The sequence below is a fragment of the Erithacus rubecula genome, assembly GCF_903797595.1.
Source record: "Erithacus rubecula genome assembly, chromosome: 12".
NCBI classification, from domain to species: Eukaryota; Metazoa; Chordata; class Aves; order Passeriformes; family Muscicapidae; genus Erithacus; species Erithacus rubecula.
In genome coordinates, this window is record NC_136664.1 from 18,301,444 (window position 1) to 18,320,324 (window position 18,881).

The 18,881-nt window shown below is 41.6% G+C and overlaps 1 long non-coding RNA gene across 1 annotated transcript; it reads right to left on the reverse strand.

The window, feature by feature from the left end:
• Positions 1-2,348: 2,348 nt before the first annotated feature.
• On the reverse strand, positions 2,349-17,757 carry LOC306807071. The gene is made up of 4 exons (XR_013775627.1): positions 17,654-17,757; positions 4,430-4,494; positions 3,496-3,574; positions 2,349-2,456 (listed from the first exon to the last, which is right to left on the reverse strand). It is a non-coding gene; the product is annotated as an uncharacterized lncRNA (long non-coding RNA).
• Between the last annotated feature and the right edge of the window lie 1,124 nt (positions 17,758-18,881).

Genomic DNA, 18,881 nt, shown 5'->3' on the forward strand with positions numbered 1-18,881 from the left:
TTGAGGATGATTCTTGCATGAAACAAACATTTTGCTGCTAATCATTTTAACTTTGATGAATTAACCTCTTGTTTGACCCCATTTCTGAGACACTTAGTTTGCTACATTGTGGGGACTTCTGATCAAAAATGTTAAAAGTGATGACTGAAATGCATGACAGACTTTTTAGCAGCTACCACTGATTGTTCTGAACCCCCTCAAAGTGTTCTTTATGAATGTGCTTTTTACATGTTTTATTCTTTGCACAACCAACATCAGACAAAAACGAGAAGGGTCATAAAGGCTTAATCTGCTCTTCGTAATCACAGTGCAAACAGTCCCATTTCTTAATTTGGGAACAAGTACACATTTCAGTGCACTGAAACCTCTGTATCACTGTGGAGATGACTGCAGCATGGAAGAAACAGGCAGGCAGAATTTTCTTTCATTATTTCTTAAAGTATAACAGCAATAAAGAGACACCCTGCTAACAAGGTGGTGCTTTGATATGGATATCCTCCCTCCAGTCCATTACTACATCTCCTTCACAGCAAGCAAGCTCTGCCTTTTAAGACTTCCAAGGCCAGCCTGCCACTGCCAGTTTTAATTCTGTGGGCCAGGGTTATGAATATCCTGTTGTGAATTCCTCTCAGGAGGTTACAGGGCATCGATCCCGGGTCACTCGGGAAAGTGCCACCAAAGGCAGCAGATTGAAGGCAGCAGCTCCTGCTCTCAACTTACTGCACATCAATCCAAAGGGTGACCCAAGAGCAGGAGACTTCAATCCATGAGGCAGCAACTGGATATAGGATATTCACAACTCCACCATCAGGAATCAAAACACAAAATGGACGAGCCACAGGAGTGAGTGGCTAAGCCTGAATTGGCTTTTGTGGAATGGACAACAGAAAAGAGCTGAACTCATTAGAGAAAAAAGACAGAAAGATTAAATATAAAACTCCTTCAGGTATGACTAATTCACATACCCTAATTAAAATACCATAAAATACCATGAGCAAAATGTTTAACAGGAATTTTCTTAGTATATTCAGTGACATGAAGGTTCCATCTTGATGTTTGCAGTGCTCCAGTACCTAACGGGGGCCTTCAGGAAAGCTGGAAAGGGACTTTATACAAGGGCCTGGAGTGAAAGGACAAGGGAACAGCTTCACACTGACAGAAATATGAGATGTAGCAAAGAAATTGTTGCCTGGCAGGATGGGCAGGGCTGGCACAGGGTGCCCAGAGCAGCTGTGGCTGCCCCTGGATCCCTGGCAGTGCCCAAGGCCAGGCTGGACACTGGGGCTGGAGCAGCCTGGGACACTGGGAGGGGTCCCTGCCATGGCAGGGGTGGCACTGGGTGGGCTTTAAGGTCCCTCCAAACCCAGACCATTCTGGAATTCTATAACCACATGCTGTTTTTTCATTGTCCTGTTTCTATGTGCTGTTGTTCTATGTTCTATGTATAATTCCATGTTCTGGGCTGTTATTATTCTATGCCCTATGCAGTTATTTTCTATGCTCTATATTATTATTCTGTGTTCTGTGCTGTTATAACTCCAGCTGAACCAGCTCCCCAACTACCAAACCAGCACAGCTTTTGATTTACAGGTTTTAAATTTTCACGCATTTATTTTACAATGCAATACAAATGAAGGAGGATTCCTAAATATTTCAGTTGCAAATGAAGCTGCCTCTGTGTTTCCTGCAGCCCTGTCCCCACTGCAGACACTGAAGTATTCATTCACCTGTTGCACGAATGACCACACATCTTTTTTTAACAATGCTGACATACAGAGTTTGAGATATTACAATTTAACTTTGCCTATGTAAATCCTTATTGACACATTTTGAGAGAGAGAAAAATATGATTTTGAGAAAAGCTGATTCTTAACAATTTGTATGGACAGAGCCACAGGGCTGGACATACCATCAAAGCCACATTGACATCCTCCAAGTTTCAGCAGCCTAACACCTCCTTCCCCAAAAGGCACCACTAGGAATTTGGCATCAATATCCAATGGAAATGGAGCTCATGAAGAAGAAATATTTTTATGAGAGCAATATTGCTGGCAAAAATGTGCAATGGTGGGATTGAGGGTGTATTAGCAAACAATCAATGCATCTGTAACATATGTCAGTGAGACATTCCTGGGAAACAAATGATTATCCTGAGCAGCACTAAGGCACTCCAGAGCATGGCAAATGGAGAATACTTTCTATCATGTGACATCAAGCATATGGCACATTGCTGACTGGTGAATGACAAACTCTGAAAGGTTATTATTACCCTAATGAGAAAAACCTGACAGAAAGGAATTAATTAGCTTTGCATTTATTTAATATTACCAAACAGCACAGGCTCCAGATGGCAGCACCCAAGGTATGAGAGGGAGAGAGTGGGGGGGAAGTCTCTTTTTTATCTCTCTTGATACTTCACTCTAGGATGGCAAAACAATTTCTCCAATTCTTATTTGCTGTGAGAAAAAAATTGCAGTAGAGCTATTAGATTAAGGATTTAATCTTAAGTACGTGTTGCTCATTCAATAAAAATTATGTGTGGTTCTTTTTCTTCAGCAGCAGCTCACACATATTTGCCTAAAGCCCTCAGCTGATTTAGGAGAGACAAACTCAGCCACAGCTCCTTGCAAAGGACCTAACTCTGTTAAATGATCAAGGAGTTTGTTTGGGTTTTCCTGCTGAAATATACACCAATACTACACTGGAAAATTGTGGAATTTTTTAAGACTTAAAATAATCTACAATTATTTAAAATGTATTTATTTAAATAATTACAACAATGTATACACAGGCATGGTTTTGAGCACATATTTATAACCTGTGCTTTCACACAGAGCACAGCCCATAGCTGACTCTCAGGGCATCCCCAGGTACATTGTCCTGAAATTTAAAACCCTCATGGGACTATCAACACCTTTCCCAGGGCAGGAGTTCAGTCAGACAGAGCTGGATTAGCTGGCTGGGCAAACTCTCCAGCAAAGGGTACAGATTCATCCAGCTTTATTAGAGGGGTGTAACTCTAAACACCAGTACTAAGTCTTGGCAAACCAGACTGCTTCAGCAGTGAGGACTGATGGGGATAAAGGACATCTGAGGACAAATTAAACTATCCAAGAGGACAAGTGCATCAATTCAGTATTTTCTGTAGCACTAATTACCAGACACTTATAGAATCACAAAGGAAAAACACTCCTAATTCTTTTATCTGAACGAGTCTGCAGTCTCAAAATCAACTGTGTTTTTACAGCAAAGAGCAAGCAAACTTTTGGAATTTTTTTATGTCCTTGAGGGGTTGAAGGTCAGGCACAAGATTTCATAACTTCCTTAGGAACTTCATTTTGCCATCGCAGAGTTCAGCTTCGCCTTGGTTCCACTTCTGACTAAAATACCTCATGACAGCTTTATAGTATTAATTTCCTTTTCTACTGCACTCCTTATAAATGTTTTCTTTATGGCATAAATCACATTCCCAGCACCAGATAAGTGAAGACTCACAGAAATCTCTTTGCTGGGTTTGGTATCCCAGGTGATCAGGGCTCTCTATTGACCAGTCACTGTCACAGCTCTCAGTGATCTGAGCCATGAAATGAGATGGTGAGAAAAGAACTTTAATTGAAATTATATCTTAGAACAGCTACTAATATGGTCACAAGATCTCTAAAGGATATTGCTGGTTTTCAAAAGGAAGTTAATCCTGCTAGCAATATTTGTTTTCTCTCAGTTTTAGCAATGTTCTTCCAGATACACAGATAAGCCTAAGGTCTATTTGTTTTCCAGAATGACTTTATCTCCTGGGCTCTTAAATAAGAGGTACCAATTTTGTGGATCTGAGGGGGAAAAAAAAATAAAAATTCTTCAGTGTGAAGTCAGTCTAGCCTACCTATAACTTTCTTCAGTCTGTGCTACAACCCAGATTGTTGATTCAAGGACCCTGAAACTAAACAGCTCCATCACTCAGCCTTGTCACCAGCAGCAATGCTCACACATAAATAAATTCAGGCTCTGCAGGATCCCTGGGCAGCTCTGCCAGGGAAGGTCAGGACAGACAGCCAGGAATCCCAGCCTCCCTATAGCACCCAGCACCCAGCAGGGGAGGGACACCCACAGGCCCCAGGGGGCAGTCAGGGCCATAATTCCAGATATTCCACTCCATCAGCAGCCTGCTAATGCTGGGACATGGCGTCTGGAGCCTGCTCAGTGCTCAGTGCCTCCCTGCTGGCTCTGCTCACTCTCCATGCCCAGCCCTGGTGCATGGGCACAGCGACAGCCACACACCCAGCCCAGAGCCAGAAATGCTGCATCTGTAATCACTTCTCCTGAGCTAAAACACAGGACTTTGGGATGGAAACCACAGCAGCACTTGCTAATAGAATGCATGTAACCCAAGCCTGGGGAGGTTTTATTGCCCTCGCGTGTGGCAGAGCCAGACCTTGGTGCACCACTTGAAGCCAACCAGGAAATCACAGTTAGGTGGAGAGAATTTGGCAGCCTGTCCTTTCAGCTCCCTGAAAAAGTCAAGTAAGAGACAATGCTCTGTAAGGTACAGCATCAAGTGCTTCATCCAAAAATTATTGTTGCTGTTTTTCCTTTTTTTTTTTTTTTTAACTTGTTCCTTTCCTTTTTTTTTTTCCCCCCTCCTTTTCCGTCTCCTTTTTCTGACTCTTTGCAGACACTGAGGGGTTTCTGTGAGGGGGCCCCTGGGTGAGCTGCTCCCAGGGAAGCTGTCAGGCAGCTCCCAGCAGAGCTGGCTCATGGCCGTGTCCGCTCCAGCTCTGCCACCAGCCCTGCTGCTCTTAGAACAGCTGCCTGGGGACTCCATCACCCACCAGCCACCACACACCATCTCAACCACCTTTGTTGTTTTTCCTCAAACATAAATCATCAAGCCTGAGTCTTCATCTAGGCCTGACTTTCCCATGTGGCTGAGCAAGCTCCGTTTATTCTGACTTTTAGAGGATAAAGCAGGCGTAGCAGCCCCGGGCTACGAAATGAAAGGAGCATTACAAAACTATGAAAATAAAATGTTCCATTAAAAAAATAATTCCATTACAACTCAAACCTATTCCCTGTTTCAAATCGGGCCTAAGATGATAATGTTTGCTTTGTATGCTGCTCTGCTGAACTGAAAACTTTTATTAATGATGTGCTACTGTTTCTTAAAATTATCTTAACAGATGGATTTATAAATCATAAGTGGTAACCAAATTCCAATAATGAAGCTATTTAATATATACCTCAACTTCTGACAACTTAATACTTGTTTTGAAAGCAGCAGTCCCCAAGCTAATCTGTTTATAGCCCCACACAGGTTACACGCACATGCTCCCTCTCTACTGCTCACTCCTTGTCCCAACAGCTCAAACCATCCATGTTTGTGTTCTTTATTCCATTTTGCAAATAAATCCTTAAATTACCAAGGAAATTAATGGCCACCAAGATTTTAAAATATTCTGATCCTCTGAGAAAAAATGTGGAGTTCATGAGCTGCGAGTCTACATTTACATATAAATGGAAATACACGCACACATCTCCATACATACACACACAGGACTGTTATAAACTATCCCAAGTTTATTCTTCATCAGATTGAACCTTAAGAAATTAAATGAACTTTTAAATAACTCTTTCTTCTAACTGGATAGCCTCAAATTATTTATAGCCTGTTCTCTCCCAAACCAGCTTTGACTCATGGATTTGCCAAAGACAGCACCACCACAATGTGGGAAATGGCAAAGGCATGAAGAACACAGCAGCACAGGCCAGATTAGCTTTACCAGTGTATTTTTCATCATGGAAGTATAAAACAACCATTAAATTAAACTGTTAACAACCTCAGAGCAGAGAGAAAGGACTGAAATCTGCTTTCTGTCTCAGACTGAAATCTGCTTTCTGTCTCAAACCTACAATTCTCATTTATTTCAGGGCCTGCAGAGCTGCAGCCAAGCGTCACTGTGAGGCCAACAGACAGAATAAATCAGGAGAGCAAACAAACCAATTTCTGGACACATTCACAGGGTTCCTCACCTGAGCTGCCTCCCAGCTCTCTGAGCTATGGGATCTGCCCCAGGGAAAGAAGCAGAGCAGTCCTTTTGAGACATAGCACTGGAATAATTTAGGATAAATTCAGCTATTTCAGAATTCTGAATGGAGGACAGCTAAAGGGGTTAAGGCTGATTTCATGGAAGCAATCAGGTGGTTTTAGGTATCTAGGGTGCTCTCATTGTAAAGCAGATCCACAACTGAGTATCATGAGCTTTAGGAAATAAGGGATGTGCAGGCAATTTCTTTTCTATTCCAACTAAAAAAAAAAAAAAAAGAAAAAACCAGGAACCTCCCCCCCAAAAGCAACTCAAACTTGTCTTGGGTATTCAAGCCCACCCAGTTTGTGCCCCTGGGCTATGCCTTGCCTGGTGTGAACACTTTCTTTGCCAAGATCTAAAGATCACCAGCACCCACTGTCACAATAATTGGGACAATCTTTCAGTCTCAAGATTGCCCAGCACCAACATCCATTTCAGGTGTTTTTTGCATGTATTCACCTGAATTACTGACACGGTTCCATTTTCCTCTGCAGCTGATGGTATCAGAACAAAGAGTTACATCCCCCAAGCTTTCCCATGACACACAGATCAAGGCATCCAAGAAAACTCCCAAGAAAACCTGAAGTGTGGGATTTCTATCAACTAACTCGCCAAATTCACAACCACTTTGTGAGCACCCAGAATTCAGTGCTGGCACACAAGAGACAGTGGAATAAAAATATTTTAAAGCAATTATATACAAAAAAATATTTAAAAACTGGTCCACAATGATTTCTTTCATTCCACTTTGTGTTTCTGCTCTCACTTTTATCAATAGTTTTATTTCCATTTAAAAATTGTTATAAATGTGCGAAATTAAGAAGACGTGTGGGTGTGCTCCTTACATACTTACAGCTACATATTTAACAATCATCACCAAAGTTTGATATCATAATTAGATTTGTAAATCTCAACACACATTTGCAGAACTAAACTTTTGCTCCTTTCCTCTGCCAGAAAAACCTTGGCTCTTGAACGTGGAGCACGACAGCAGGGGTGCAATTAGAACTGGAGACTGGCACAAATAAAAGTGCTCAGAAATGTAAAGGTGTAAGTCTTGATCCTTCCCCCTCTCATTCCCGTGTTACAGAACAATTCCACTCCTCTGGAAGCCTGCATGGACAGGTCAATATTGGAGAGCAGTATCTTTTGCACCAGCCAGCCAAGGTTTCATTCCAAAATTAAGCTCTTTAATTTATTTTGAATTTAATAAAATCTACTTTCAGGCTGTCTTTAACTCAGTGGGGTAGTGACAGGGTGTCCACAGAGCTCTCCTGTTCCCCAGGGATGGCCACACATACCCAAGGGACATGAAAACTTCCAAAGCTGAATCAACAGACAGGTTTCAGCTACATTTAATTCTGCTTCGAAGTTACAGAGATTTTTACTGTACTGCAAGACCAGGAGTAGGTGTTAGTATTGCTATACCAGAAAATAAAGATAATAGTTATCATAAAGAGCAATCTGACTGATGCACATTCACACACACAAGTACCTGTAAACACACACACCTACACTCACAGAAACCATGCAAGAGAGGTCCAATGAATTCAGAGTTTCTATTCACAGGAATATTGATCTTTCAATTGGTAACAGACTTCTATGGATTTACAATAATTACCTTTGCTTTTAAAAATCTCAAACCAAACAGTTCCCTAAAAGGCTCATTTTCTGCTCTCCTCCTTTAATATATTCCTCCAGTTCCATGATTACCTAACAAGACACACCACTATTGATCCCATATGCTTGGATGAGCTGTAGATTATGATGTACTGAAGAAAAAGTCTGCTTCAGAGACATTTTGCTTTGTCCTGGAAAACATTTCACAAGCCAAACATATTGATTCAACATTGTAATAAGTGAGAAATTGGGACTTCTCTGTTTTTTATTTTCTTCTTCCAAGAGTCAATATCCCAGTTGCTTGGATTTTAAAATCCCACTGATCAGGCAAAAAATAACTTATTTAAGGACTTCATATCTTCCCTTATTCATTTTTAATACTCCCTAACTAAAATAATAGAGAAATAGAAGCAGGAATTAATATTCACTTGAAGAAAAAAAAACCAAAAAAACAAAACCAGAAATCAATCTCAGAGAACAGCAAAAGCCACACATTTACTTCCATATTTACTTCATAACATACCACAGGAATTCTTTGGGTTTGGGAATTCATTTTCCCAGAAGTCATTACATACCCTAAAACATGAGATCTCACCTGAACACTACTATGGACAATAACCTTTTCACTGGTAAATTACCTATTTTGTCCTATGTGTAGATTTCAAAACTTCTCATCTTAGTTTAGTGTTTTACGATATTAGATTCCCCAGACATTCCATTTACACTTCTCAAGAACAAGCTGAAATACACCAAAATTTGCATTTCATTTGGGATTCATTGTTTCCTGGGTAGGATATTCCTAAACATCCGTATATATATTTATATATAAAAGAAGACATACAAAGTAACTCGATTTTAGCTCTGAAGCATTTAGACATAAAAAAAAACAAACAAAAAAAAAAAAAAAATCCAGCACTCTCATAATGCATCCTAAAGCTCAGTGATGAGGAGATAATTAGGAGTGTATGCAAATGATGACAAGTTTGATACACACGCTGAGCCCAGGCATAGCTGAGGGGCAGATTCCTCTGCATGATGAGCAAAGCTCCTTCCCTCTTTAGAGGAAGATCAGGTTATGGATATTGCTGATGAAGCAAGAGATTGCACAGTGAACCCAGCAAACCTGGAATGATGTTCTGAAGCCAGCTGCTGAGTGCAGCACTGAAGTGTCAACCAGCAGGGCTCTCCTTGACAGGTGGATGTGCATGGCAGGCACAGCACAGGTGAATGTGGATTCAGTGTTCTCAGTGCTCCTCCTCATCTTCTCTTACCTCAGAGATGGGTTTCTAAACCTAAATGAAAAACTCCCACCCCCTAAAACATCTGATCTGCTTTTTGCAATGTGTTTTGTTTCTGTTCTAATATCACACAAATACCATTCTAATATAATATAAAATAATCTTTTAAAAGAGATTTGAGCTTTAAGCATTCAGTGCATTACGTTTGCAGGCATAACCAAAGGATCTGGTCTCTTTCTAACAACTTCCAATGGGAAATATTTGCAATATAATAATATCTCATTTCCCAGTGTATGCTACTCAGTGTCCTAGACAAATTGGCTTTAACCTCTGTGATGTTTTCATTGGGCTCACAAATACCACAACAAAATCACTCTGCTTTTAGCCCCTCATTTCAACCTCCTGGCCTGTAATTTATGCTCTGCCCCATCTCATCTTTTCCTGTAAATTGAATAAGAGTCTTACATTGCAGCTTTCACTTTCTGACCATGAGAATGAAGGTTCTACTCTTGGAGAAGCCTCTAGCAAAACCCAGGAGACATTCAAGCTATGCTCAGAGAAGTCACAAATTAAGCAGCTATAGAAGGCAGAGGTAATTACAAAAATGCCTTTCATCTGTTAATTAGGAAAAGCTCTGCTGATGAGTGAGAGCAGCTGTACAGCCACCAGCAGCCAGCAGGAGTAGACACTCAATGGGGACCAACAGCACCCTTCAGTCAGGGCAGGAATCCACACCAAACCTTCTAAACAAACCAGATCGTTTTGTCAAAAATCTGAAAGAATTCAGGTCCCAAAATCTGTGGTTCCCAGCAGGGCATGGAGGAAGGAAAACTATCTTGGGAGAGGCAGGGCTGGTCTGAGTGCCCACCCAGGGCATTGAGGGCCTTCTTGTGTGTACAATAGCTGAGCCAGGGCTGCAGCAGCCATCTGAGTACATTATACATAAATAAAGATATGGAGAGAGAGATCTCTGGGACATCAGCCTTCCAGGGACCAGCAGGAGCTCTGCACAGCTAGGTCCCACAGACTGCTCAACCCCTCATGACTTATTTGCTGGCCAGAGGTGAATATCAGCCCTCTAAGGAGAACTTCCCCCACAGATAAAATAGCAGAAATTATTTAGGGATGTTTCTCCTTCAAAATTAGCTCTTGCTTAATGTTATTTTATGATCTTACATTTTGTATAGTAAAGCAAAAATTTTCAGTATAGATTTAAGTACCCCTGAAAGGTAAAGAAAATGTATTTTCTTACAGGTGGTAACAAATCTCAAGGTGATTCTGTGCATTCCTGCTTCAGTTTCCTGTCTTTGAAACTGCATTTTGGAGCTCCATATGCCCTTCTCAGCATTTGTCAGAAAATAAGCGAACATTTCACATACACAAATTCAAATACAGTCTCAGGAAACTTATTTTTGTGTGTTTAAAAGCACATGCTGATTAATGCCAATAAGTCTCAATAAGTCTGAACAAACTCAAAATCTCTTTGCACTTGGTATGTCAGACTTGTTCCTGTGCCAATCCCTTTCCATTTTGCCAGGAGCATGCAGTTGTTCTGCAAAGAAACATTTCCCAAAATGTTCTTCCTTTATTTTCAAAATGAAAAGCTTCTTTCAGGAACAGAAGTTCAGAATAAATTAAAAATGTCACATTGAATCTCAGAGCAGCAGCTCTCAGCAGCGTGATGCACACAGGATATTCCTGAGGATGTCTGGGACGATGGAGGACATTAGCACAGCAATCTCCAAGTGGCACTGTCAGGAAAGCTGAAGGGTTAATCCACGTGAAATGCCAGGTGATTATAACCCTCCATTTCAGTCAGCATATGGAACCTGATTTCCTGGGATTGCAGTGTTTCCCAAGCACTTAAAATGCAGCTGGAACTGTGGCAATTTTGTAATTTCCTTAAATTTGGGGACAGCTGCTCACAGCCCTGTTACTGAGCTGACAGCTCACGGTGGAGCCCTCGGATTTGACCATGTTAAGATGTTTCATGATCTTTATTAACTTTTCTCTGCATGTATTTTGATTCAGCCCCTCTCATGGCACTGTCTGATAAAGCCTGGCTAGAGCTGAGTTTTACAGTATTTCCTTCCATCCCATTCAATTACCAGCAGTCAAACCACATGATCTGACATCAATTTAACCAAATTGTTCACTGACAGTGCCATTGCTCCAGCTAAAGAAATGAAAATGCTTAAGACAGCGTAGAAATGGCTCTTTTTCCTTATGCAGGGATATTTTGGAGGAGTGGCTCTTTTTCCTTATGCAGGGATATTTTGGAGGAGTGTCTCTTTTTCCCCAGGCAGGGCTATTTTGGAGGCAGGAAAAGCCTGCTGGCACCATGGTTAAACCCTGGCTGTCTGAACTGCTCTCTTTGTCCTGTGCAGATGTAGGGAAAGGGGCACATGGGCGAGGGGGCCACTTGGCACCCACAATACTCCTGCAGCAGCTGCAGTTCCCCCAGGCCATGGAAAGTGCAAATGTATGGATCACTGAATGGAAAAGTGCAGAAACACACACTGGACACCAAACAGCTTAAAATTTCAGGAACTGTCACATCTGCTTTTATACATGCTCTTTCTAGAGGAAAAGAAAATAAGTAGTAGAGGTAGAGGGATACTGGAATAATTAAATGCTCTCCCTAATAGGCAGAAGCTGATTTTCTCTCTACAGTGTTTTAGAGCTGATTGTTCAATGCAATCAATTTGTTCCATGCCACCAACTGCACTCTGAGAAGGAAACCCCTCTGGGGATTTTACACGTCGGGATAATGATGACACAAGTCGTGCACATAAAAACCCAACACACTTCATGTTATTTGAAAGAAAGGCTACCAAAACTACAAATCACTGTCAGCCAGAACAGCCTTCAAAACTGGATACACCAGATAAACTTCTTTTAATTATACCTGCAACTTGTCATAATTCTGTGTGTTCTGTGTCCCAAATCAATGTTCCTGCCGCAGCACATTAAGAGCTACATCCTCAGAGGGAACAGCACAGCACTGAGCTCTACATCACCCAACCCTGCAGTGAATCAATCCTTCAGTGAATCCACAGCTTCTGGCATGGCCAGGCTGCTGCACGAGCAACAGGAGACAGGCAGCCAAAAATGAAAGCTACACTTCATCATGTCTCTGCAGACACAGTAAATACAGCAAAAGTAAATCTTAAGGAAATAAATGCATCCTAAACTCTGCTCTCAACGACTTCAAGGCTATTCAGGGATTTTGGGGTTTTTTTTTAGGTACTGAGGGCATCACAGAGGAAAGGAGAAAAATCTCTCCTCGCCACCTTCTGTGGGACCAAGCCAGCAAGCAGATTCTGAGAACGTTTTCCAGACCACATAATCAAGAGGATGCTCATTTTGTGGCTCTGAATGGGACTTAGGCACTTGTGTCTCACTCTGTCAACACTTGGGAAGGGCTGGGAAGGAATAGCAGCAAAGCTTTTACACCTAGACAACATTCTTGGCAAAAAGCACAGACTCCTTCAGGAAGCAACCGAAAGGATACACAAGGGAAAGGGCTGCTCAGGATTTGTAATCTAGCCTTGGAAACCTGAAAGAGAAACTGTGCTGTACTACCAGGAATGCTGCAAAAATCCCTGAGCACGTTAAACTCAGCTCACCTCCGTGCTGGGTCTGCTACTGTGACCAATGGCCAAGCTGGCCAATCTCAAGCTGATTCAGAAATCTCTCTTTTGCTGTAAGTGCTTTGTAAACAGCCCCCATGTTTTCTGTCTCAAACATGGAACACATAAGCAATAAAATTTCTAGGTAAACTAGGAACAGTGGTACAGCTAGATCTTATTTTGTATACTTAGAATTTGAATTCTGCCTTTCAAGTTGGCCCTTTAAATCATCCCCACACCTTCCAAAATCATATCTGGAATTTGAGCAGTGTAAGAAAGACTTTCAGGTTCCATTGTTTAGGCTGTCTCAGCAGTTATGTTTAGAAACATCAAGGAATACTAAATTATTGATCCTGCATTCACTTAACTCAAGGAATAAGTGGCATTTACCTGCTTTTTCTTTTTAATTTACTTTCAAAATGGGTTTAAAAAGGACTGAGAAGCCAAGGCAGAGAAAAAAATTCATTTGTGTCCTTATTTACAAAAAAGCTTTGAACAAAGCAGCATGCTAGAAAGCAGTTTTCCCAATAATATTCACTGGAGGAGTGACCATATTTTCAGAATAGGCTGTTTTCAGAAGCTGAGGAAATCTTAAGCTTTTCAAACTCTTGGCCTAAATGTGACAAGTATTGCAACATTTCTTGCTCCTTGTTCAAGGAAATCTCCCTGGAAAATAAACAGTAGAGCAGATAAGCTATTAAGCTGGGCCCCTGATGCTGCTGGCTCTTTCATCAGGTCTTATATCTGTTAACCTTTCATAAATGTCAGGCTGAAAAGAAGATTCAACTACATCCCAGTGCCAAAAAACTCCCTTGCTCACTCTGCTCCACCACAGGCTTCCAACACAGCTGCTTTGGTCCTGCAAGGAGTGGGGATCTTCAGCAAGGATGAGCTGCACCCTGCATGGGCTCCCCTTCCCACAAAGAAATCAAGATTGCATGTTGCAATGTATTATCAGAGGTACTGAATTTGCATGAGAGTTTTCACTCAGTGACAAAAGGCAAAAGTGTTACTATAAATTACAAAACCATGGGAAATACTATACTAGAAGCACCGTCATCTACTGTCTCTCAGAATTTCCTTAGCAAGTTTCATATATCTTGATGAAACTGCAATAAAAGCAAAAAATTGCACCCTGTTATGATGGCCATACTACAGTTACTGGTTTATTATTGGCATAATTTACAAGTTAAGTTGAAATGCAGAGTGTGTGAACATTTTCAGTATTTGCTACAACAGAAAGATGGTTTTAATGAACTGTTAGCTCTCCACAATTGTTGCTAATTACCTGCTCTCAAAAACATCCCTACTCATCACTGAGATTTTTTTCTTTTAGTGTTCATAGACAGCAGTAAAACAACTATCATTGTCACATACCAATTAAGAGTTTGTCTTTTCCATTCCTTCAGCAATAAATGCAATTTTCTCTTGGACAGTGCTCTCAAGATGGGATTTTTGGGAATATCCCATGCAGGGTCAGGGGCTGGACTCTGATCTTTGTGGGTGCCTTCCAGCTCAGGGGATTCTGTGACTATTCCTTTAGGAACAGCAAAAACTCCACGTGCTAAGGTTTTTCTGAACCATCACATCTATAGGAGCAAAACCATAGAGGTAACAATTAAACCACAATCTGCCATAGAAGGATCCCCATCCCCAGTTTGTGATTTCAGAGGGAACATCAGTCAAGGATGTAGTTGTTTACCCAAAGCAGCTGTAGGAATCAGATGCACCTTCTCCTTATCACTGAATAATCAAGTATTATACATTTAAAACCCCCTCTTTCAAATAGCAAGTAAAAAACAAAGCAAACACTTCAGATCTGTAGAGCTCTCCCTGGGTTCCCATATCTGTAGGATTCCTCTCAGAGCACTAATACCAGAGTCCATTCTGGGCTGAACTGTAACAAATGAAACGTAATATTCAGGGAGCTCAAATGATCAGAGGAGTACAGGCCTAAAGGTCAGCAAGAATTTTTCTCTCTGCATCCCCCTTCTCTACCCACAAATCTATTAAAGAAACACGATATTAAAAAGGGTCATTTGTTTACAGAAGAGGGCGTGTTCATGTGGGTAAATGCAACTCCTTGAGGAGATGATCAACACCAAAGTAACAGTTCTTGGTAAAAAAAAAAAAAAAAAAAAAAAAAAAAAAAAAAAAAAAAAAAAAAGAGAGAAAGAAAACAAAAGGATAAAGTCCATTTATACGTCACCTGAATTTCTGACACTGTATTACCTCCTTCCCCCAAACACTGAAGGAGGCAGGAAGACAATGCAGGGAAGTGCTCTGATCTGAAATGGAGATTTAATAACTGACTGTTACCCTGGACTACTACAGAGTCAATAACAGGTGTAAACCACTGTGCTATTCCACTGTTAGAACTGAAATAAAGAAGTCCTGAAATTTCCTGAGCTCCAGATCCTCAGACCCATGGAGCTTCCATCATCACAGTTTGAGGATTTTGTTTATTTTCCATGGCTATCGCCTGGGCTAAGTTGTTCTCAAAAGCTGATATCCACCAGGAAATCCTTCCTCAGGCAGCAATTTGCCCTGATAACAGCTCCACTTTGCACATTCTTTTTGCAGATTGGGTTTTGCTGATCAGAATTTGCTCATGCTGCAGCATCAAGGCAGCAGCACTCACCTTGAGAAGGGGCCAGAATTGATTTTGTTGGTTATTACAATGAGGCAGGAGCTGACCTCACATCCAGCACAGTGCACAGTGCCATTTGTGCACACAGGGCTGAATTTGTCCTTGTTCTGGGATTCCACTTCTTGGCGGGAATCAGTGGCATTTGGGTATGACAGCTCTGTGTTACCACAGAAGCAAAACAGTTTTATAGCAGGGGTGGTAATAGAGTATTACTGCAGCTTACAACCAGATCGTGTCCTTCAGCATCCCTGGATCCATGGAATTACTCTGGGTGCCACACAGAATTCACTCTGTGCAGCTTATTTTTGGCAGCATGTTATGAGAAGCACCAGAGAAGGGACTACAGCAGCTCATGAAACTTTAGGATCAGCAGAGGGAAGAAAATGAGGTTTGATCAGAGACAGCACCATGGTCCTTCCTTGTATAGAAAAAACCATGAAGAGTGGTTAACTGCTCCAGCAAAATGGAGCAGCAACAACTAATGTAAAGCAATCAAAAATAAATTATACTAGAACTGTAAAATTATAGACGTGCAGTCCCAACAGGTAATCTCCACATCATCAAAATCCTTTCCCTCTGCCTAAGTTCAGCAGAAAAAGTCAATTAAGAAACAAAAACAACTGTTTGACTGAAACACAGATTTTCAGCTAATGATGAGTGTACTTCAAATATTTACAGCATTAAATAAATAGCTCAGAAGTAGAGAACAGCCAAGCAGGGCAGTGCTCTTTCCTTAATGTCTAAATGAACACTGTGGTTCAAAATGCCTTTTTGCACCATTTGATCCCAAGTATATAAATTAATAATGGAAAAGATTTTAATATCATTTCTAGCCTGGTAAGTATAACCATAGCACTAAAAACAAGCTCAGCTGAATATGAACAACAATCTTAGGTGGTGCTACTTAATGACAGTGTTTTCATTATTTTTTTTGTTTCAATACTTGATTCATTGCTATTTCTTACTGAGGAAAAATACAGTCACTATTAAAACATTTTTAGCTCGTATTCCTGGTATGATTTTAGACAGAGCAAAAAGTGATTTAGGACATAGAAGTGGACACCAGCAAGACTGCCAAACACAACCCAGTAAAAGGATGTACTTTTCCCCCTGCCCCAAACCCTCAGTACTGAGCTATTTCATCTTTCTGGCTGTGTACTTATATTTGATGAAGTGAAGAACTCTGTGCTGCTCCCACACAGAGACAACAAAACAAGGACACAGATTAAACACAGAAGCCTCAGCTTTATTTTGGTTAACTGGAACCTGACATGCTGCCAGCTACACCCACCTATTCCCAGACCGCTCCCAGCCAGGACCTCCCAGCCTGGAGCTCAAATTGCTCCCAAGGTCCCAGGAACAACAGTAATTCCCTCAGCATCGTGTGCTGGGAGAGCAAAAAGTTCTTATCTCCTTATCACTTCTGAAATCACCATTCACTGGACACAAAGTCATACTCTAACAAATTATATTGCTCCCTAAAAAGTTTACAGCCAAAAACTAATTTTGCTGAAAGAAGATGAAGCACATTTTGACAAGCAGGCAAATCAGGAGGGAGAAGATAAGATTCAACTTGATAAGGACAGGTTATGATAAAAGTGAACATAGTGCTTAACTTAGCATTTCTGAGATTCTGCAGATAGGGAGACAACAGCAGGCTGAGACCAGGAGTCCTTTTTTCATCCAGGGAGATAAATCTCCATGTATTTGCTCAATATCCCAAACAAATGCAAATATCAGGAAATGGAGATAATTCTCCATTTCCTCAGCAATGCCAGCAGCCCAGCAGCTTGGTTTACATATCCCACATGCTGGTGGTTCCTGGGGGGTAACAAAGGGAAAACAGGATAGAATGGTTTCTCAGCTCCTCTGGGACCTTGCAGAGGGAAGATCCCGGGGTGTTAATTGTGTTCAATTATTCCTGGAAGGTGCAGCAGTGAAATTTTGTAGGTTCTCTCAAAACTAGACCACTATGCTTAGCTGCAGACACTGCAGAATTTTTGGCATGTTTAAAAACCTCCTGGCAGACATAGGCAGAATGAAAATAAGCTTTTAAAATACAGGCTGACACTTAAGATCCCATAATTAATATACCCTTTCCACTTAGCATCTCCAAGATTCAAATAGTCTACAAACTGATAGTTAAGTAGGAATCTCAGTGTTTTTTTTTTTTTTTTTAGTTTCCCTACCTTTCACTTGGTTCCACAAATAGATATAGGATTTTTACTTTAAGTCAGAAATTTGAAATGCTGGTTATTAAATTAGCAAGTTGCTCTTCTCTCTGCACATTAGCCACTGAGTAGATATCAGACTGAAATACATTTAATCAAATGATTCGTGAAAATGGCCAAGCAGAATGTTTCTGTACAGTTCACTGAGCAGGGAAGTGAAAACGTAGGAAGAAAAAGATTTATTAAGTTGAACTTTATATACAGAAATAATTACCATAATATGTGCATGCATCCAGCTAAGTGCTGCAGGTCTGGCCTTGTCTTCCTCCACAGCATCCCCACCACGCTGCCAGGCCACCTCCTCCCTCCCAGCCCGGCCAGGGCTGCTCCTGCACAGCTCGTGCATCTAGCTGGATTTCACTGTCTGAAATTGGTAACAACCCACCATTACTTGTGCTCAGGATAACTCTCTAAGGAAGTTATTCCCCTGAGGAGAAGTCCTAGTGCTCCTTTCTGCGAGGGCTGTGAGGGGTGGCCATGGCCGCGGCCTGTGCTGGTGCTGCCCTGCTCCCCTCCTGCCCCCAGCCCCAGAGACCATGGCTCCTCTGCCTGCCCTCTGCAGCAGCACAGCCACTCCAGACTGTGCACAACGAGGTGCCAGCAAGGCCTTTGGAATGGCAGCTCTGTGCCAGAGGAAGGCCTCCATCCCTGCCTCCTGCAGCAACATTCCCAGCTCCCTTCTGCCTCCAGTTCCATAGCTGCCCATGCCTGGCAAGCTCATCAAAGACCTCAAAAATGAAAACAAGCTCCTGTCCTCTCTCCTACTCTACAGCCAGGGCCGTGCCTCCACACAATTGAACCACAAATATGCAGTAATTATTGTAAGTTAACTTCTTTCAGGCACAGAACCCCTGGCTTGCGGCTGAAGCCACATCCTCAACCCACCAGGGGTATTAACAAATAACAAGAACCAAAAGCAGCTTTAAGGAGCTGCCTCCTGCTCATCAGATGCTCAGCCAACACTCCCTCAATAAACACAGCCCTGGAGCTCCAGTGGTGGAGGACCAGGGAAAATCAGAGTACAAACAGGGTTTTTTACCCCACTGCTCACCCAGGAGGGTACTGCAGCTTTTATCTTGTAAAAGTATCTCCCATTTAGGAAAGGATGAAAATTAGGGGGTAGGCCTGACCCACTCTTGTTAACTCTTGGCATTTATACCCTGTCTCCCCACAAGGACTTTGATTTAAAAGAAAAGACAAAGAAATTAAACAGGACCCAAAACTTAAGATTGCTTCTGAGGAGCCTTTCCCAGGATAACCCAGGACACTCAAGTCTCTTGGACCATGAAATATAACTATTCTTTTAAGAAATTCTAGACAGAAGAAATGACACCATAGAAATGTCAGGATCAGCTGGGAAAGGGAAAATGGGGCTCATGAGCTCAGTCCACCTGTGGGCAGGAGGAATTGCAACCAGGTTTGCTGTGCCC